Consider the following 22,266-nt stretch of genomic DNA (forward strand, 5'->3'; position numbering starts at 1 on the left):
TGGACTGAGATACCCTCTGCCACCCCTTTCTCTGTCCCTGAGAAGTCAGCTGTGTGACTGCTCCCCTCCAGGAGATCAGTTACTCAGTTCCTTTTCAAACCCTGGGTCACAGGCTGAGTGCCGGGGTGCACAGATGCTGACCTAGCCATCCTCCTAGTGTCCTGGGCATCCTGCCCCAAGTGACTAGTGAGGAGATGTTCCTGTACCCCCACCATTCCTTCCCCAGTTTGCTCCTCTGGGCTCCCTCCTAAGACACATTTCTCTGTGCTCCCTAGGAAGGGTTCTATCTCTTGTTCATCTGCAGAACTCTGCCAGCTAACAACTGGTACAGTTTCCTTAATCACTGACAACACCTCTCCTGCCCCTACACCTGAGGGCATGTTGCCTTCTGCTAGAAAGGCGCTAGTCTCAGCCCCTCACATACGTAGAACCACACTGCTTCCCCCGTTAGAGTCACAGGAATCCTCACCCACCTCAGTGGTTTCTGGGATCCCCTGCCTCTTCTCTGGCTCTCCTCTGGGATACATTGCTCTATGCTCCCTAGAGACGGTTTTGCTTCTGGTTTAGCTGTGACTTGCTGGCAGCTAACAACCTGGACAGTCCTCTCCGTGGCAGGCATTACACCCCCATCCCTTCCTGATGTGGTGTTGCCTCCAGCTACAGTGCAGGAATTGGTCTCAACCACTCTCCCACCTGGAAGCATGTGGCTTCCCCCAGCTGTAGAAGAATCAAGAAGACTCTCTCCCATTCTCTCAGCAGTTCCTGAGACCTTACCCTTTCCCTCAGGGGTCCTAGCATAAAACTCCCTCCTGCTGCAGGCAAATACTTTAACCTGAGCTACATGGAAAAAATCATTACCAAAGGAGCAGGTCGACTAGGAGGTGTTCTATTACCCCCACAGTCAAAACACTTTCCAAACCTTCCCAAACCACATGGACTTTAGCTAGTGGTACAAGGAATCTGCTTTTGCCCACCCCCACAATCTCTGCCATTTGGCCAGGTAGCATACTGGCCTTTGGGACCACACTCTGCTTAACCCCTGTACCCCTCTGTGATGAACTGGGACTGTTCTTACTGTGGTGTGTGAATGCTGACAGGGGAGTGTGGCTAGGATAGTCTGCATTGGGGGATGGTAGACTGCCCGGGGGAGAATACCTGAGCGTGTAACATGAGAACCCAGGAAGGGGTTGGAGGCCAGGTGACACCTTAGCCCGGGAAACTGAACAAAGGCTGTGGGAGGGGTCGCTGAAGGCAGAGTCTTGGAAGCTGGGTGGTCAGATGGCTGGGAGGGAGAGATGGCTCTGACCCCCCAAAGGGGGGTGGGCTGGGAAGCCCTGGGACCCCAAGCTGGACCTAACTGAGGGGGGGCCCTGTTGTCTGTGCCTGCAAGACCTGTCTTGGACTGTATTCCTGTCATCCAAATAAACCTTCTGCTTTACTGGCTGGCTGAGAGTCATGGTGAATCGCAGGAAGCCGGGGGTGCAGGGCCCTGAGTTCCCCAATACTCCGTGACACCCTCTGCCCCAAGTACTCCCTGCCATCTATTTGGACAGCCTTAACATGCTCCATATCTGGTTCTGCAGAGGCTAACCTTACAGAACCAATATGATAGGTTTCAATTGCTTGGGGGGTTTCTGTGTTGAGGACAGCAGAACTAACATGAGCTATTGTTTGCCTGCTTCCTCCTAGCACAGGGCATTTATTCCTCAGTTGATCAGTGGAATTACACTGATAGCACCTTTTGGGCTCTTCTGCTTTTACAGGAGATTTGGGATGAAGGTTTGAGGAATGTTTTTGGGTAAGAGAATGTTTAGGCTCCCAACTCCCTTCTCTCTTCCAGGGGCAAAATGGATCCTCCCTTCCCACCAGTTTTAAACCCCTCTTTCTGTGGCCTGCCCTCCATAGACACATATTTCTGTTTGAAGGCATCAGCTAAAAACGCCATCTCATCCACAGACTTTACATCTTTGTCCCATAGACACTGCTTCACATCAGTCTTACATATGCTTAGGAAATGCTCTTGAGCAACAATATCCAACATTCCCTCAAAACTTGCCACCTCTTTACCCCTCACCCATTTTCCCAACAAATCTTTCATTTTGTTTACATATTTCCCATTACTCATACCAATATCCCTCTTAAGATTCCTAAATTTAACTCTATATGTTTCAGGGGTAATCTGAAAAATTCGCAAAACAGTATCTTTAAATTTACAATAGTCTAAAGCATCTTCAATAGGCATTCCATTGAATACATTTCGAGCTCTACCAGCTAATTTCACAACCAGAGTAGAAACTCTTATCAGGGATTTCATGTATTACGCACAGTCTTTTGAAGGTAGTCAGATATTCAGCAATATCATCGTCCTCACTGTATGCAGGACACAAGTGTTCCCACTTGTGGATTTTTGGAGTGATGGGAGTTGTTGGGGTTGGGGGTTTTGCTTCTCTAGCAGGTCCAGTTAGTGTGTGCTCGCACTCTCTCTCTCTCTCTCTCTCTCTCTCTCTCTCTTTCTTCCCGCTCGCTCTCTTTTTCTTCCATGGCCCTTCTGTGTGCAGCCTCCTCCCTAGATGACTTTCTTTTTCTTTTATCTCCAGTTCTTCCAGTTGCAATCATCTCTGGTGCGCTCTCTCCTTTTCTGCAACTTGCAGCCTAAAAAGCTCCAACTTCACAATCGCTTCACTGCTTTCACTCATTTTTCTGATTTCCTGTTCTTACTTCCCTTTCCTGGAATAAGCAATCAGAAAATAACAAAACTGTGACCTCCTCCTGACTGTTCTTAGCCACTGCACTTAAGGCTCACTTAATATCACAAATGTCAGTGCTTAAAGTGTGAACTCCATATGGAGTAACAAGCTGCACATACACCCTGTTCACTGTGCCACTGAGATGTTCCCCTCTGGTGTTGTCTGGACCAGTGATCTGCTAGGCCTATCCAATCCTTGACTCTGGGAGCCAGCCTTACCCTGCTCTGCTGTGAGAACCCCCACTCCTGGGCTGTTCACGCACAGCCTCTGGCATGTAAGCTGCTCCCAGCTTCTTGCAACCGAATGACACTAGCCAATATCTCCGGCCCCAGACACAACCCTGGGAACCTCCATCTTGCAGTGTCCAGTTATGCCCGCTGAATGCTGCACATTTATATGAGTTCATCAATTTAACAAAGAAATTGATATATACCAGGCTAGTTATCCCAAGGGGAGTCTCTGACACACTTTGTTAGGATATAAATTTTCAAGCCTATCTGCAAAGGCCTATACTTTAAAAAATTAGGTGTATTTTTATCACTTAGCTAGTTATAGAGGTATAAAAGAGAATCAAAATCACTCTCTGTATGTGTGGGGGACAGTCTAAGGCCTGGTTCTTAGGTTAAGGCCTTTGGCTAAGCAGCAGAGGCAGCCATAAACTGGAAAATGTATGGCCACATCCTTACATTCCAAACTAGTCACATTGAAATAAGGTGCTATTGGGCTGTTAGAAATACAATCTTGTCCTGATATTCCTATCCCCTCCAGAGAAAGGGAAGAGCCTAAAAAATGTAAAAGGAAACTTAGTTTAATGGCATCCTGTCTGGCAAGAACTTATTTATCAATAGCTGGGATGTGAAATTCTCGCTTCTGTATTGTTTTGTATGTTTGCGTGGTCTCTGTCTGGTTCTGGAATTGTTTCTGTTTGCTGTATAATTAATTTTGTTGGGTGTAAACCAATTAAGGTAGTGGGATATAATTTGGTTAAATAACCGTGTTACAGTATGTTAGAATTGGTTAGTAAAATTTCAGTAAAATGATTGACTGCAGACTATATAGTAAAACTTGAGTTTTGCTTAGCTATACCTTAACCAATCAGGAAGTAAGGGGGAATGGGAACGGGGTGGGGGAATTGGGATCATGTTTTGCTAAGGGGGGGAATGGGAACAGGGAATGGGAACAGGATCATAGTGTTGCCAGCACAGAGTGCCCGAGGCAAAGCAACAGCGGGGTTCGTTGCCCGGTGTGCTTCGCGCCAATAAACACACCAGGGGGAGAAGCAAACAAAGTTTATTTGGGATCCCAAAGCGGTGCTAGGAGACAGGCATGTCTCAGATCAAGCACACTAACAGAAACAGTTTTTCTTCTTTTATACATTTTGCAGTTAAGCCTCACCCCCCCCCCCCTTCCCCTCTAGTCCTCCCTTTCTCCCCCTGGTGTGTTTATTGGCGCGAAGCACACCAGGCAACGAACACGCTGTTGCTTTGCCTCGGGCACTCTGTGCTGGCAACAGTTTTGGCGCCCAACGTGGGGCTCGAGGCTGAAATTTAGCCTTGCCCGGACCCCTCTCGGAGGTCAACAGATTGTGGCGATGACCAACGCCCAGCGCGCACCGGTGACTTTACCGGGGGCCTCGGCAAAGATGTGGTTTGGTCGACCCCGGAGGGCACAACGGTGCAACGCGCTCGAGTAGTGGAGAAGCAGCTGCGGCCAACGGTGGGGAACCGGTCCCATGGATAGGGCGATGGTGCAGAACCGGACCCTTGGATAAGGTAGGAACAGTCCAGTGGGGACTTTATCTGTCTTGACCTGGGGACGCCCAGTGTCTACCTGTTTTGACCTGGGGACGCCCAGTGTCTCCCTACGGGGCAGGGACAGAGTACTGCAGGCAGGGCAAGGTGTACACCCTTGGAATGCATTCTGGTGAATTGGAAAGTGTTTGGTGCAAATCCAATAACTAAAAGTAGATTAAAAAGGTTCTGTACAGTAGACTGGCCTCAATATCAGCTAGAGGACCAGGAAAGGTGGCCACCAGAAGGATCACTTAATTATAACACGATCCTTCAATTGCATCTGTTTTGTCAGCAAACGGGTAAATGGAATGAACATATGTATGTACAGTTGTTTATGTTGCTAAGAGATAGGTTAGATATTTTGCAAAAGTGTAATTTGATTCCGACAGGTTCGGTAGTAGCTATTGTTAGTCCCAAGAACCCCCACACAGCTGTAATGGCAGGTCCGGTGTCCCCTTCGGCTATCACACCCCCACCATATAAAGACAAGGTGTCTCGGGTCCCAGAGATTGCCCCCTCGGTGGAATTTTATCCGTTGATCACTGAGACCGTGGTGTCCAGACATGGCTCAGATAGGAATCAGGCCACTACTATGCAGGTTTACACCCATGTGCCTTTTAACCCGGTGGACCTAGCAGCCTTTAAGGTACAGGCAGGGGAATTCTCTATGAACCCAAGCAAGTTTATCTCAGTCTTTGAAGGGTGCCTGGCTAGCTGTAAGCCTGAATGGGATGATTGTAATGTCCTTATGTGGACCCTGCTGTCTGAGGTGGAGCATAATCAGGTTGTGTCTAAAAAAAGGAAAAAAGGCAAGCGAAAGTGATGGTTGCAGCAGTACAGACCGGTGGCAGGGGAAAATTCCAGGAAGGTGGAAGGGGCCGGGGAATGAGAGGACGTGGTCGTGGGCGCCCTGGCTCACAGGAAAGGCGTCTGGGTCGCAACCAGTGTGCCAGATGCTGAAAGGAGGGACATTGGAAAAATGAGTGCCCCGAGAGGGAAGGTACCCCTATGATGGCAGCGGAGGACCAAGAATAGGGGTGTCAGGGGAGACGGACTATCCTGCCCCTGGAACCCCGAGTAAACATGAGGGTGGGAGATTCTGACATAGACTTTTTAATAGACTCTGGAGCTGCACGAACCGCCGTAAACCAATCCCTGCAGCTGCCTGTGTCAGAGTCCCTCACTGTGGTGGGTGCCACAGGGAAAGGAACCAAATGCCCAGTATATGCCCCAGTGGAATGTGCTTTGGGAAACAGAACTCTATTTCACAAACTGGTTTACTTCCCCGATTGTCCAACACTTCTACTAGGACGGGACCTGCTTTGTCGCTTAGGTGCCACCCTGCATTTCACTCAAGATGAAATAACCCTCACTTTACCCCCAGAGAATGCCTGGATAATGACTCTTGCAACTGAGCCCTCAGCCATGCAAGCCCCAGAATGGAGCCAGTGGGAAAAGCAGGTTTTTCCTCTAGTTTGGGCATCAGGGATCCCAGGGAAGGCAACCCGTCAGACCCCTGTTCGTATTCAGCTTCTCCCAGGAAAAAGCCCAGTGCAAATCAAACAGTATCCAATCAAGAGGGAAGCCAGAGAGGGACTGCAGGAGACTATAGATCAGTTCCTAGAGTGTGGTGTACTACGAGAATGCCAGTCAGCTTGGAACACCCCCATTCTGCCCATGGGAAAGCCCAATGGCACATACTGGGTAGTTCAGGACCTGAGGGCAGTTAATGAGCGGGTTAAGACTCTGCACTCCCTTGTTCCAAACCCGTATACACTGTTGGCCTCTATAGGGGGGCAGTATACCCATTTTTCTGTCCTAGATTTAAAGGATGCTTTCTTCACGATTCCGGTCAACACCCAGTCTCAGGAGATTTTCTCCTTCGAGTGGGAGGACAACAGAAGGGTTAAAAAGCAGCTTTGCTGGACAGTGCTGGCCCAGGGATTTAAAAATTCCCCCACCCTTTTTGGCCAGGCTTTGGCCAGAGACTTGGAGTGGGACAATGAGGACAGGGTCCTCCTCCTGCAATATGTGGATGACTTGTTAATTGCTGCTGTGGGTCTCACCCCTTGTCTTAAAGCCACTCTGAGCCTCCTGAACTTTGTTGGACTCCTCAAAAGTGGGTGTGCTCGTCCTGGTTTGTTGCTCCAAAGCTCTGTATAGAAGTTATTTTACTGGAAGGGTGTATAATAGCAATGTGTATGTGTTCATTGTTGGGAAAAGGTGTATGAGTGAAGAGTGGAAGTTTCCTTTGTAAGTTAAAAGAACCCAAGAAGGAGAGCAGGAAAAAGAACAGAACGAGTTAACTGAGAGGAAAAAAATATAGCTAGCAAGCTCAGTCCAAAGATAAGATGCCTACTCCATCCAAGGACATTGTTCACAGCTAAGACTTGGCTGACAACCAAGAAAAGGGGGGCCTGAATGTGCCCAAGCAACTATGAGATCTGCAAAACACTGCCAGGCATTAATGAAATGTGTTAGGTTTCTTTTCTCACACATAAAAGAAGTGCTAACCAATGACCCTAGCAGCCCTGCCATTCATTGAAACAAGGAGACTGAGTCTACGTAAAGTCCATCAACGAAAAACTGCTTTGGCTCCACACTGGAAAGGCCCTTTCCGAGTCCTGTTAACCACTAACACCGCTGTGAAGTGCCAAGAACTGCCCACCTGAACCCAGGTTTCTCACTGTAAAAAGACCCCTCCACCTCGGGAGGACTCTCCGACTAATAATAAGCCTATTTAAAGACAGGGTGATGTCCTAGTAACCTCTCCCCTGTATGATGCTGAACCACACTGTTTTAGGAAAAGAGAAAAAGGAACACTTGCTTCATTGAAACCACAAAGTCCAGGAATTCCTGACTACAAAAGACATTAAGAACTGACCCTGGTGAAGAAACAAAGAATTATACGCTGGCAGGGAGGCTCTTACCCAGCTTATGAATAAATATTTTCTAACCTCTGGACTTAGACCCCTGGCCTCCCAGGTACAGGCTGAATGTCTAGTCTGCCAAAAGAACAACCCTCGACCAGGAGTGTCAGTGCCACCAGCCACTCTGGAGCCTACCCCAGGCCCAGGACTAGTTTGGCAAATAGATTTTACTGAGTTCCCCCGGACCCAAGGATTCAGATACCTTCTCATCTTAGTGGATCGATTCAGTGGATGGCCTAAAGCCTTCCCATGTCATAACAACAATGCCAAAACGGTGGCTCTTAAATTTGTCAAGGAGATCATTCCCCGCTTCGGACTCCCACAGTGGATGGAATCTGACAACGGAATACACTTCACATCTCAAGTTGTTCAGAAGATATCGGATGCCCTGCAAATCCCCTGGAAGCTCAACACTCCATGGCGATCACAGGCCAGTGGTGTTGTACTTAAAGTACTGCACAGGATCTTTTCAGGGGGAATAAGGCAAAACGCCACATTTATTAGTAATACATGTATTCATTAACACTGTATTATATGCATATAATATATTACACTTACACTCACACACACACACACAAACACACTCCGTCTTGTTGTTACCAATTAGTTGCTCCCCTTAACTTCACTGGCCAGGTGAGTTAGATGGGGGAGGGGGTGGAGCCGGGCTTCTGCCGATCCGGATCGATGCTCCCATGTTGACAAGACGAGACCCGGGGTCCTCTGCAAGACACCTCACTTTTATAGCAGCTTTCCTCTTATGCAAATCTAGACCAGATTCAAACTCTGTGTCTGTGTCCATTGGTCCTTTGTGCTGCTTTCTTTTGAGTGTTGTCCCAATGCTGCAAAGAGGGTGTTTCCAAAAGAAGGTGCTTGCTTCTAACCCCCGAGGCCGTCGGTATGTCTGCTTGTCTTTAATGAGCCCACTTGACACGTTTTATTGTCCTTGGGTCTGGCTCCCAGCCCCTCTCCAACAGTTGAGGCTGTCTGGAGGTGCTGCCTTCCATGCCTTGTTCATCCACACCTCATTCATTCAACAGGGCAATTGATTAAGAAGGGGGGGGGGGAGAGCTCTTGTTCTACTGCTAGCAAAAAGAAATTTTTCTTCTATCTTATTCTATCCTTAGGGGCTATAATATTATACCAAGGGCAATGCAAAGTTTTTAAATGAGGCTTTGATACAAAGTCCCATGAAAACAGAGGTCACACGTGGGTAGACCCACCACAAGGTTATATGAAGAGGCACAATGTAAAGTCATATGAAAATTATCAGAGATTGATCTACATTGTAGTAATGGAACGCACAAATCAGACACTTAAGCGGCACCTCTCAAAGGTCTGTCAAGAGGCTTCCCTTAAGTGGCCTGATGCTCTACCTCTTGTTTTGCTCCGCATTCGCGCTCTCCCAAAGGGCAGGTTAGGGCTCAGTCCCTTCGAGATTATGTTTGGAAGGGCATGGCCTATGAACGGTACACCGGTTCTGGCAGGGGAGTGGGAGGTAGGCTGTGGTTTCTTATCTCAGTACATTGCTCTCTGTCTGCTGTTCTTTGTTCTCTCCACAGGTATACCAAAGATTTGCAGCCTCTCCCGCTGGATGCCCCGATCCACTCCTTGCAGCCAGGTGACTCCGTACTCGTTTGGACCTGGAAGGATGAGCCTCTCCAAGAGAAGTGGAAGGGACCCCACACCATCCTGCTGGTCTCCCACACAGCAGCAAAGGTCGAGGGACACAAGAACTGGATTCATCACTCCCATCTGAAGGCAGTGCCCTCTCCTGAACGGTGGACCGTCCAGCCTACGGAAAAGGACTACCAGCGACGACCTGGGACTTAAACTGTTATTCAAAAAAACAATAAGATCTTCTGGGAATGCCCTGTGGTCTCTTTGGACAGTCGCAGCACACTCCCCGCGAAAACTCTAAGCGTTGGTTGTGTTTACTCTCACAGGGCCGGCCTAACCTGGTGGCCTGGTCCTTTTTGTTTTTAATCTGCCTACTATTGGTAATTGTTATTTTGTGGGTAATTGTTATTTGGGGAATTGTAATTGTTAGGCCCTAGGGTCACCTGCCCAGCATGGAAACAGGTCCAGGGTCTGCCACAGTGGTACTCTTTGCCATAGGGACACTCCTCTCGTTACCTCCCGTTTCCCCCCAGCACATGCGGGATGGAAAGGAATCCCTACTAACTTGGAAACAAACACATATGAGTCCTTGAAGGTTTGCTTTGCCCAAGAATTCAACCTCTCTAACTGCTAGGTATGCTCCCAAGTCCCGCACCACGCAGCAGGGTTACCCTGGAGGGCGGTTCCCCAAAATTGGTCAGATATCTGTTGGGGATGGTTCAGTAGGGGAAGAAATACCTCGGGTACCCCCTTGTCGCAAAACTGTACCATTGAATCCCAGTATGCATTGAGGGACGACCCCTGGGAGCCACGGGCCAACTCAATGCAGATCCCTTCCCCTATTAGGCTGCGGTCAGTGGCCCCCGGGTTGGTGTGCTATCGACAGTTCAAGTCCAGCAATCACACCTGGTCCGCTGGAAATAGCACCTGTCAGTATTATTTATCCCCTGACAGTGATGCTTCTGTCCCTGTCTATGTTAATGGCAAATCCAACTCTACTGTCCGGTTCGCAACGTTTAATGACAAAGAAACAAATAGATGGAGTAGCGGTTATAATGGCTTGGTAGGAAATGGCCACTCCTTTTACATTTGCGGAATTTCTGTCTATAAGTGGCTACCGCATCGGTGGTATGGGAGCTGCTATCTAGGATATCTGCTCACACCGGTATCAAGCGGTAATAATGAGGCCTGCATGTTTCTGGCTGAAGGGAAAAAGGACAAGATAATGGTTTAAAGAAGTTACTAACAAGCTAGGCTTATAGCTGCCAAGAATGACTTAACTGCTTAAATGTAATCGTTATTTGCTTAGTAACTATTACCAGGGATGGGAGGGGTAGAGGGAGGAATGGGGGGGAGAAAGGGAGGGCTAGAGGGGGAAGGGGAGGGGGATGAGGCTTAACTGCAAAATGTATAAAAGAAGAAAAGCTGTTTCTGTTGGTGTGCTTGATTTGAGACGTGCCAGTCTCCTTGCACTGCTTTGAGATCTCAAATAAACTTTGTTTGCTTCTCCACCTGGTGTGTTTATTGACGCGAAGCACACCGGGCAACGAACCCGCTGTTGCTGTCCTCGGGCACTCTGTGCCGGCAACAGCGGGGGAGGGCAGTTAGAGAGAGACTGCAGCGGGGCTCTGTCCTCCTGCCTCCAGTCCTGCAGAACATGCACAAGGCGCCGGAGCGTGTCCGTTTGCTCCCTCATTAGTCCAAGCAGCGTTTGAGTCGCCTGCTGGTCTTCCTGCCGCCACCTCTCCTCCCGTTCGCTGTGTGCTCGCTGGTATTGCGACATCTTCTCCTTCCACTGGGTCTGCTGTGCCACATCAGCTCGGGAGCAGCCCATAAGTTCTGAGAACATGTCGTCCCGTGTCCTTTTCTTTCTCCGCCTAATCTGCGCCAGCCTCTGCGAGGGGGATGCCAGGGTAGGTCGGGAGCCAGTCGCAGATGTGGGATGGGAAAAAGGGAGTGAATTCCTCACAAAGATAGTTTTTTGTGAACAATGAACTTAGTCTTTCTCTGTGAACAAGACTATGCACAGCACCTATCACATGCGCACTCAGGCCAAGGTCGAATTTTCGGCCTTCGCATTCAGTGTGTGGGGTCTTGCAGTGGAGATCAGACAAGCGGGGCAGGACAGCGGAATTCGGGTAGTAGGCTGACATGGTAAGCCGTAGACTTTTGGCTGCTTAAAACTTAAATTAGAGCAGTGCCCTCCTTTCACGTTCAAAGCAATGCTCCCATCGTTGGGCAGTTCCTGCTGCCAGCAATCCGGCAAGCATGAACTCTGCCCCTGTCCCACCCCCTCGCGGCTGTCCCCGGGAAAGATCCCTGTATGCTGCCCCTCTCCCGCCTCCACCACGTGGCGGTAAACCGCCGGTGACAGTTTTGTAAAGGAACAGGCAAGCAGTCCCAATAGTAATGTTGCCAGCCCAAAGGGCTCGAGGGGACAACAGTGGTTCGTTGCCCGGTGTGCTTCTCCAATAAAGACACCGAGGGGAGAAAGCAAGCCAAGTTTATTTCAGAGCTCTGAAATGGCACTAGGAGACCAGCATGTCTCAAATCAAGTGCCACAAATACAAACAAATTTTACCTTTTATACTCCAAACTGTTTGCATACATCTCTTTGTCTGGCTTTTCCCCCTTACCCCTCCCTTTCAGACAACAGTTACAATAAGCTCTACATAAGCTTGTGAGAAAACTTTCCCAGTCTTATGCATATCTGTGACCTTGGGTTTAGACGCCTGCAAACTAACTACCCCCTCCCTTCCCTCGCTTCTTTATCTCTACTATTTCTGCTAGTGTGAGTGAAACTGCAGCCATCTGCTAGAAAAGCTGACCATTACATAGTCTGCTTCAGCATTAAGGCAATTAGCATGAAAGTAGGTGAGAGTTCACACGATGGGGTTCTGTGGTTCAGGTAGGCCCAGAGCAGAAGAGCTTCATCGGCACTTTTGGCCTTCCACTCTCCCGAGTTACCTGGTAGCTATGCCTAGTGACACCAACAATCCCTCCTTTGAGAACACTCAACAAACCTTTGTCAGAGTTTTCTCATACTCTAACGACAAAATGCGATTAAGCTCCATGCAATCAGGATTATCAATGAGAGGGTATAAGGGAACTTCTGGGGTATGGGAGGTACAAATCTTACATATGAGCACTTTACAGCAAATGAGCAAAAGAAAAAGAACAAAACATATCACCACATCTGTGAGCACGATGCGAACAATGCTTCCCCCTATACCTCCTAGTTCCCCTAAACCAGGTATCCAACCCCAAAGGGAATTCAAAATAGTGGGTTCTCTTTCCTGGGCCTTCCACTGGTTAAAGGCCCGTTCAGCTGACAAGATGTGCTTGTTAATGTCCTGTGAAAACTCTGGGACATAGGTACAACACTCTTCTCCAATAAGGGCACAGACCCCGCCCCGTGAGGCTAACACATAATCTAGGGCCTGACGATTCTGCAGGGATAATAATCGGAGTTGGTAAAGCTCAGAACTTATGCTTTTCTCTATGGCTAGGGTATCATTGGCAAACTGGGTGAGAAATTTAGACAGTCTTCTGTAGAGTTGGGTTAGCAGTCTCACCCCATAGGAAGGGAGGGATATCATTTCAAACCTATCTCCTTCACTGATGGGTTCTAGGGTAGCTCTCAAGGACCGATAGTACCTGGGACGACCTGAGGGAGCCTTAGGTAGAACGCGGAGGGGAGGAGCAAGATAGCCTTTGTAACAGCTACCATGCCAACCATTAGGAAGCCATTTGTAGGCATTAGTACCACAAACCCAAATACCCAGAAGATAATAAGAATTGTTGACACTAAACAAGTCAAAAAATAACAAAACCAAATACATAGACCAGGTCAGCCTTCTGTGAGAAAATAAAACCAATGCTCAGGGTTCTCGCGGGGAGTATGCTGTGGCTGTTCAGAAAGATTACAACGCATTCCCAGTGACCCTTACTGTCTTTTGAATAACAGCATAAGTCCCAAATCGTTGCTGGAAGCTTTCTTAGCAGGTTGGACAGTCCACTGTTTAGGAGTGGGCACTGCTTTCAGTCAAGAGTGATGAATCCAGTTCTTGTGTCCTTCGACCTTTGCCGCTGTATGGGTGACAAGCAGGACGGTGTGGGGTTCCTTCCACTTCTCTTGGAGAGGCTCGTCCTTCCAGGTCCGCACAAGAACGGAGTCACCAGGCTGCAGGGAGTGGACCGGAGTATCCAGCAGAAGAGGCTGTGAATCTTTGGTGTACCTGTGAAGAGAAGAAAGAGCAGCAGACAGAGAGCACATGTACTGAGACAAGAAACCACACCCCACTTCCCATTCCCCTGCCAGAACTGGGGTACCATTCATAGGCCATGCCCTTCCAAACATAATCTCGAAGGGACTAAGCCCTATCCTACCCTTAGGGAGAGCACGAATACGAAGTAACACAAGGGGCAAGGCGTCAGGCCACTTAAGAGAGGCCTCCTGACAGACCTTTGAGAGGTGTCGCTTGAGTGTCTGATTTGTGCGTTCCACTACTCCACTGGCTTGTGGTCGCCAGGGTGTGTGGAGTTTCCAGGGGATTTGCAGAGCACTTGATATCTTTTGAACAATTTGAGATGTGAAGTGTGTTCCATTGTCAGATTCCATCCACTGGGGAAGGCCGAAGCGAGGAATGATTTCCTTGACAAACTTAAGAGCCACTGTTTTGGCAGTGTTGTTGCGACATGGGAAGGCTTCAGACCATCCACTGAATCGATCCACTAAGACGAGAAGGTACCTGTACCCTTGGATCCTGGGAAACTCAGTAAAGTCTATTTGCCACACCAATCCTGGGCCTGGGGTAGGTTCCAGGGTGGCTGGTGGCACTGCTACTCCTGGTCGAGGGTTATTCTTTTGGCAGATTAAACATTCAGCTTGTACCTGTGATGTTAGGGGTTTAAGTCCAGAGGTTAGAAAATATTTATTCATAAGCTGGGTAAGAGCCTCTCTGCCTGCGTGTGTGGTTTGATGCAGTTTCTGCAACACTGGTCAGATTAGGCCTTTGGGCAGGAGGATTTTTCACTCTGTGGAATAAAGCCATCCCTCCTTTTCCTGGAGACGGAGACTGTCAGCCAGGTTTCTGTCCTCTTGGGAGTACTGAGGGGCTGCAAGCTCACCTACTGATGGGATGAGGGCATGCATTTGGGCATTCTCCTCAGTTGGTGATTTCAGGGTAGCAGCGCGCTTAGCTTCTCTGTCTGCTCTGGCATTGCCCTTGGTTACATCTTGATCTTCCCTTTGATGGGCTTTGCAATGCACCACTGCTACTGCTGAGGGGAGTTGTACTGCTTCTAAAAGCCAGAGAATTTGAGACCCATACTTGACCGGAGAACCTTGGGCTGTTAGCATTCCCCTTTGCTTCCACAAACCAGCGTGAGCATGCAATACCCCAAAAGCATACTTTGAGTCAGTAAAGATATTAACCCGTTTGTCTTTTGCCAGCTCGAGTGCACGAGTCAGGGCCACTAGTTCAGCAAGCTGGGCAGGTAAACTCTCAGCTTCCATGGTATCATGAAGAGACACAACAGCATAACCAGCCCTCCTTTGCCCATCCACAACAGTACTACTTCCATCTGTATACCATTCCAAGTCAGCATTTGGGAGTGGCTGATCTGTTAAATCTGGGCGGCTAGAGTAGTGGGCATCTATGATTTCCAGACAGTCATGTTCCTGCTTTTCTGTCTCTGGTAGCAGTGTAGCTGGATTAAGGGAGGGACAGATCTGCAGGGTGACTTCAGGATTTTCTAACAGCTTCGCCTGGTACCGAGCAACCCGAGCCTGTGTGAGCCAAAGACCACCCTTAGTGTCCAGCAAGGCTCAGACCATATGGGGAACATACACTTGCACAGTTCCTCCCAGTGTCAGTTTTTCAGCTTCCCCAAGCACTAGAGCAGTAGCTGTGACCGCCCTCAAACAGGCTGGCCATCCCTTTGAAACTTGATCCAGTTGTTTAGAGAAGTATGCCACAGGACGTTTCCAGGCACCTAATAGCTGGGTAAGCATTCCCAAAGCTACCCCTTTTCGTTCATGCACATACAGTTGGAACGGCTTAGATAGATCCGGCAGACCTAGGGCTGGTGCTTCCATCAGCTTCCTTTTGAAGATTTTAAATGCCCTGTCCGCTTCTGGGGACCAGTGAAAGGGGTCATGATCCGCTCCCTTAACACAGTCATACAGAGGTTTAGCCCACAGTCCAAACTCTGGAATCCATATTCTGCAAAAACCTGCCATGCCCAGAAATGCCCTAAGCCATTTACGGTTGCTGGGGATGGGAACTTGGCAGATAGCCTCCTTCCTTTCGTTTGAGAGCTGTCTCTCTCCCTGCCTGATGTGAAATCCCAGATATTGAACCTCTGAAAGAGCAATTTGGGCTTTGCTTTGTGATACCCGGTATCCTCGCAGTCCAATAAAGTTTAGGAGGCTCACAGTAGCTCTGAGACAAGGGATTAGACCCACAGCAGCAATTAACAAGTCATCTACATATTGCAGCAGGAGGGCTCTGTCTGAATTATCCCACTCCTCCAAGTCTCTGGCCAAAGCCTGGCCGAACAGAGTGGGGGAATTTTTAAATCCTTGAGCCAATACTGTCCAGCAAAGCTGCTTTTTAACCCTTCGTTTGTCTTCCCATTCGAAGGAGAATATCTCCTGAGACTGGGTATCAACTGGAATCGTGAAGAAAGCATCTTTTAAATCTAGACTGAGAAATGCGTATGCCCCCCTATAGAGGCCAACAGTGTATACGGATTTGGAACAGGGGGTGCAGAGTCTTAACTGCCCTGAGGTCCTGTACCAGCCGATATGTGCCATTGGGCTTTTGTATGGGCAGAATGGGGGTGTTTCAAGCTGACTGGCATTCTCGTAGTACACCGCACTCTAGGAACCGATCTATAGTCTCTTGTAGTCCCTCTCTGGCTTCCCTTTTAATCGGATACTGTTTGATCCGCACTGGGCTTTTTCCTGGGAGGAGCTTAATATGCACAGGGGTTTGACCGTTTGCTTTCCCTGGGACCCCGATGCCCAAACTAGAGGAAAAACCTGCTTTTTCCACTCACTCCACTCTGGGGCTTGCATAGCTGAGGGTTCGACTGCAAGGGTCATTATCCAGGCATTCTCAGGGGTAAGGTGAGGGTTATATCATCTTGAGTGAAATGCAGGGTGGCACCTAAGCGACAAAGCAGGTCCCGTCCTAGTAGTGGTGTTGGACAATCAGGGAGGTAAACCAGCTTGTGTGATACAGTTCTGTTTCCCAAGGCACATTCCGCTGGGGCATCTACTGGGCACTTGGTTCCTTTCCCTGTGGCACCCACCACAGTGAGGGAGCCTGCCACAGTGAGCTTCAGGGGTTTGTTTACAGCGGTCCGTGCAGCTCCAGAGTCTATTAAAAAGTCTATATCCGCATCTCCCACCCGCACATTTACTCGGGGTTCCGGGGGTAGGATGGTCCATCTCCCCTGACACCCCTAATCTCGATCCTCCGCTGCCATCATAGGAGTACCTTCCCTTTCAGGGCATTCATTTTTCCAGTGTCCCTCCTTTCGGCATATGGCACACTGGTTGCGACCCAGGCGCCTTTCCTGGGGACCAGGGCGCCCACATCCACGGCCTCTCATTCCCCGGCCCCTTCCACCTTTCTGTGGCCTTTCTTTGCTGCCGGCTTGCACCGCTGCTACCATCATTTTCACTTGCCTTTTTTCCTTCTCTCCCTCTCTAAGGCTATAAGCCCTGTTTGCAATCTCCAAAATCTGAGCCATAGACATTCCCATTAAATCCTCCTTTTTCTGCAATTTCCTTTTAACATCAGGGGCCGCATGGCTGGTGAAGATACCCTTTATAATTGCCTCAGTTGCCTGATCATCTGGGTTTGCACTAGTAGTTTGCCTGATGGTATCCCGAATACGCTGCAGGAAAGCCCCTGGACTTTCTTTCGAGTCCTGGATTAGTTCATAAGGCTTAGCCCAATTGTTATGCCTGACAGCTGAGTGTCGGAGACCATGCATAAGCAGTTCCTTATAGGAGGTAAGCAGCCTCAAATCCCCCTCCTCATTCGGATTCCACCGGGGGTCCACTAGGGGGACAGCGACGTCCGGCAAGGGCTTGCCTTCTCTATCCTCATCATGCCTTTTCTGTGCCTCCTCACTGGCTTTGGCTATAACCTGGATCCGCTCCACTTCAGACAACAAGGTTCTCATAAGTATATTACAGTCATCCCAGTCAGGCTTATGGCTAGCTAGACACCCTTCAAAGATAGAAATGAACTTGCTTGGATTCGTTGAAAATTCTCCTGCCTCTGCCTTAAAAGCAGCTAGATGTACAGGGTTAAAAGGTACATGCGAATATACAGACACTATCTGGGCTGCACGATCCTGTGTTCCTGGACGAGCTACCACACTCTCAGTAATCAACGGATACAATCCCACTGGGGGGGTACTCTCTGAAGCCTGTGGGGGTGGAGGAGCCGAAGGGGACACCGATTCTGGCATTAACAGTGGGAGGGTCCTGGGGTTTAGCAGCCGTTACTACCGAGCCTGTCGGAGTCAAATGGCACTTGAGCAAAATATCAGTCCTATTTCTTAACACCATAAACGTATACGTATAGAGATGTTCATTCCATTTACCTGTTCTCTGACAAAACAAAAGCAACTGAAGGATCGTATTGTAATTGAGTGATCCTTCCGGTGGCCACCTTTCTTGGCACTCCAGCTGATACTGAGGCCAATCAACTGTACAGAACCTCTTCAATTTACTTTCAATCAACTGGTCAGATCCAAACACTTTCCAGTTCCCCAGAATGCATTCTAAGGGTGTCCACTGTACCCTGCTGGCTGTACTCTGTTCCTGCCCCATAGGGAGACTCTGGGCGTCCCCAGGTCACAACAGATAAAGTCCGCACTGGACTGTTCCTTCCTTATCCAAGGGTCTGGTTCTGCACCGTCGCCCTATCCATGGGACCAGTTCCCCACCGTCGCCCGCAGCTGCTTCTCCACTGTCTGTGTGCGTTGCACCATTGTGCCCTCCGGGGTCGATCAAATCACATCTCCGCTGAGGCCCCCGATGAAGTCACCGGTGAGCTCTGGGCGTCGGTCATCGTCGTAATCCGTCGGCCGCCAGGAAGGATCCGGGCAAGGCTAAATTTCAGCCTCGAGCCCACCCAGGGACGCCAAAACTGTTGCCAGCCCAAAGGGCTCGAGGGGACAACAGTGGTTCGTTGCCCGATGTGCTTGGCCCCAATAAAGACACCGAGGGGAGAAAGCAAGCCAAGTTTATTTCAGAGCTCTGAAATGGCACTAGGAGACCAGCATGTCTCAAATCAAGTGCCACAAATACAAACAAATCTTACCTTTTATACTCCAAACTGTTTGCATACATCTCTTTGTCTGGCTTTTCCCCCTTACCCCTCCCTTTCAGACAACAGTTACAATAAGCTCTACATAAGCTTGTGAGAAAACTTTCCCAGTCTTATGCATATCTGTGACCTTGGGTTTAGACGCCTGCAAACTAACTACCCCCTCCCTTCCCTCGCTTCTTTATCTCTACTATTTCTGCTAGTGTGAGTGAAACTGCAGCCATCTGCTAGAAAAGCTGACCAATACATAGTCTGCTTCAACATTAAGGCAATTAGCATGAAAGTAGGTGAGAGTTCACACGATGGGGTTCTGTGGTTCAGGTTGGCCCAGAGCGGAAGAGCTTCATCGGCACTTTTGGCCTTCCACTCTCCTGAGTTACCTGGTAGCTATGCCTAGTGACACCAACAGTAACATTCCCCTAATTCTAAGCAGGTCACCATGAGTGACATCACTCTGCTGAGAATTTCTGAGACCGAGAAAGAACACATGCTGCGTGAAAGCCAGCAAAAACCATGCTCTGCAAGGCAATGATCCCAGAGTATTTGATGATAGCCTGGCGAGGAAAAGTTTCCTACCACGGAGGACACAATAAGGCCGCTCTCCCCAGGAACCTCATGTAAAGGCTTTCCAATTACCTCCAGGAGAGCTTCGTGGAGATGTCCCATGAGGATTTCAGCTCTATCCCTGGACATATAGACCTTCTTTTCCAGTAGCTGCACTGGCAAGGACTAAAAAGTGGAGCGCCTAGGGCAAACTAATCATGATAAACCAGACATTGTTAAATTCTTTTGCAGTAGTTGCACTGCCAAGGACTAAAACGTTAAGCGCCTAGGGCAAACAAATCATGAAAAACCCATTGTTAATATTCCTGTTCTGTTCAAAATAAATGTTTACATGTTTAAAACACTTACTGACTGATCCTTCCCCTGATTCAGGGTCTGGGTTAATGCCTGGGGATGGTTGGTAGGGGATCTCTGTGAGGGTGATAAAGAGATCCTGGCTGTCTGGGAAATCAGCGTTGTAAGCGCTGTCGACTGCCTCCTCCTCCTCCTCACCTTCCTCATCTTCCCCGTCCGCTAACATCTCCGAGGAAGCGGCCATCGACAATATCCCATCCTCAGAGTCCACGGTCAGTGGTGGGGTAGTGGTGGCGGCCGCACCTAGAATGGAATGCAGTGCCTCGTAGAAACGGCATGTCTGGGGCTGCGATCCGGAGCATCCGTTTGACTCTTTGGTCTTCTGGTACGCTTGTCTCAGCTCCTTGATTTTCACGCGGCACTGCGTTGCATCCCGGCAGTATCCTCTCTCTGTCATGGCTTTTGAGATCTTCTTGTAGATCTTTGCATTCCGTCTTTTCGATCGCAGCTCCGAAAGCACGGACTCATCGCCCCACATAGCAATCAGATCCAAGACTTCCCGATCAGTCCATGCTGGGGCCCTCTTTCTATTCTGAGATTGCATGGTCACCTCTGCTGGAGAACTCTGCATCGTTGCCAGTGCTGCTGAGCTCGCCACGATGTCCAAACAGGAAATGAGATTCAAACTGCCCAGACAGGAAAAGGAATTCAAATTTTCCCGGAGCTTTTCCTGTGTGGCTGGTCAGAGCATCCGAGCTCGGACTGCTGTCCAGAGCGTCAACAGAGTGGTGCACTGTGGGATAGCTCCCGGAGCTATTAGCGTCGATTTCCATCCACACCTACCCTAATTCGACATGGCTATGTCGAATTTAGCGCTACTCCCCTCGTTTGGGAGGAGTACAGAAATCGAATTTAAGAGACCTCTATGTCGAACTAAATAGCTTCGTTGTGTGGACGGGTGCAGGGTTAATTCGATTTAACGCTGCTAAATTCGACATAACCTCCTAGTGTAGACCAGGCCTCAGTCTTCTCTTTTCCAAACTAAACAAACCCAATTCTTTCAGCCTTCCTTCATAGGTCATGTTCTCAAGACCTTTAATCATTCTTGTTGCTCTTCTTTGGACCCTTTCCAATTTCTCCACATCTTTCTTGAAATGCGGTGCCCAGAACTGGACACAATACTCTAACTGAGGCCTAACCAGAGCAGAGTAGAGCGAAAGAATGACTTCTCGTGTCTTGCTCACAACACACCTGTTAATACATCTCAGAATCATGTTTGCTTTTTTTGCAACAGCATCACACTGTTGACTCACATTTAGCTTGTGGTCCACTATAACCCCTAGATCCCTTTCTGCCGTACTCCTTCCTAGACAGTCTCTTCCCATTCTGTATGTGTGAAACTGATTTTTTCTTCCTAAGTGGAGCACTTTGCATTTGTCTTTGTTAAACTTCATCCTGTTTAACTCAGACCATTTCTCCAATTTGTCCAGATCATTTTGAATTATGACCCTGTCCTCCAAAGCAGTTGCAATCCCTCCCAGTTTGGTATCATCTGCAAACTTAATAAGCATACTTTCTATGCCAATATCTAAGTCGTTAATGAAGATATTGAACAGAGCCGATCCCAAAAGAGACCCCTGCGGAACCCCACTTCATTTGGGAACACACAGCAACCATACTCCAAAAACATGTGAGCAAAGCACCCAGCCCAGAGTACATCAGGCAGTGTCCTTCGCCTCAGTCTCTCACCTTGCGGCATTAAAATACAACAACGACCATCCCTTTAACTTCCCACTCCCTCCACTGCGCCCCATTCACACCTGTTGTCCTTGGTCAGCGAAGATCCAGAATTTTGCTTACTAAAACAAAGACTCTCAAGGGAGTCTAATCAAGTTCATCTTTTAAACCATGAAGAGGAAGTGAGTCAAATAGGACTTTTAGGCAAAACCCAAACCAGCAGGTAGGAACACCCTACTCTCTATCTCCTTTCACTGGGATTTGGCTTCCCTACCCCCTGCTTAATGAATTCAATTGACACCCCCCCCCCCCCCGCCATCAGGACAGGCTAAGCACAGTTCTGCTGCCCTTTCCTGGTACAATAAAAATAACAACACTCATTACCCCTGCACTCCACACTAAAGTGATTTGTAACCCACCACCAGCCAAAATTGATCACTTTGGCATCACAGCTGTGTCTACTGGATACCTAGGCAGAGTCGGTGTGTTCATGTAAATCCACGAGATGTCAAGGGGGAGCTCGTTCACCCGCTGCTTACAGCAGTGCGCCCCCACTTCCGGTTTATGGCTTATGTTCCTAATGCTCGTGCTTCAGGGTTTCCATCAGCCACTGGGAGGAATGGCCAAAGGGTTTCTCCCGTCCCCCCATGCATGCTGGGAGGGTTTTGTTTTTAATCTCCTTCCTCTGAAGCATCAGGGATAGCTAGGGCTGGAGATGGGACATTGGGTGGGGAGGGCCAGGGCTCTGAGGTGGCACCAAGTATTCACTCTCTCAGCTGCTTGGCTGGCTGGTTCTCACATACTGGGCTTATCTGGGTATCGCTCACATAATTCTTTCCCTGTGTGACACTCTGTATCTCGGGGGAACACCCTGCACCCCCATGTTCATCCTTATAATACGGTACTGTGGTATCCAATGCAAAGTTGTCATGTCGGGTGTCTTTGGAAGGTTCATGATGCACCAAGCACTGTTGTTATAGTGATGTTATAGATTATAATTTCATGAATATAGTTATGAGGCTGAAAATGTGTCCTCATGGCTTAAAACAAGCCCAGGCAAAACTCTCCAGGAACAGAGGGGCAGTTCACACCTCATCAGGGCATGTATGGGACAAACCCAGCCCAGCCTCACAGGAACAAAGGACACTGGCCTAGGCAGCAACAAAGGATCTGCTGGACTCTCGAGTGAGTCACCCGCCCTTCCCTTGGTCAGTTTGGGATTACGATG

The 22,266-nt window shown here is 48.9% G+C and overlaps 1 long non-coding RNA gene across 1 annotated transcript; it reads right to left on the reverse strand.

Moving 5' to 3' along the window:
* Positions 1-11,574: 11,574 nt before the first annotated feature.
* Positions 11,575-21,360, reverse strand: LOC135973975 (uncharacterized). Its single transcript, XR_010591099.1, has 2 exons — positions 17,716-21,360; positions 11,575-13,325 (listed from the first exon to the last, which is right to left on the reverse strand). It is a non-coding gene; the product is annotated as an uncharacterized LOC135973975 (long non-coding RNA).
* Positions 21,361-22,266: the final 906 nt, after the last annotated feature.

The sequence above is a fragment of the Chrysemys picta genome, chromosome 10, assembly GCF_011386835.1.
Source record: "Chrysemys picta bellii isolate R12L10 chromosome 10, ASM1138683v2, whole genome shotgun sequence".
NCBI classification, from domain to species: domain Eukaryota; kingdom Metazoa; phylum Chordata; order Testudines; family Emydidae; genus Chrysemys; species Chrysemys picta.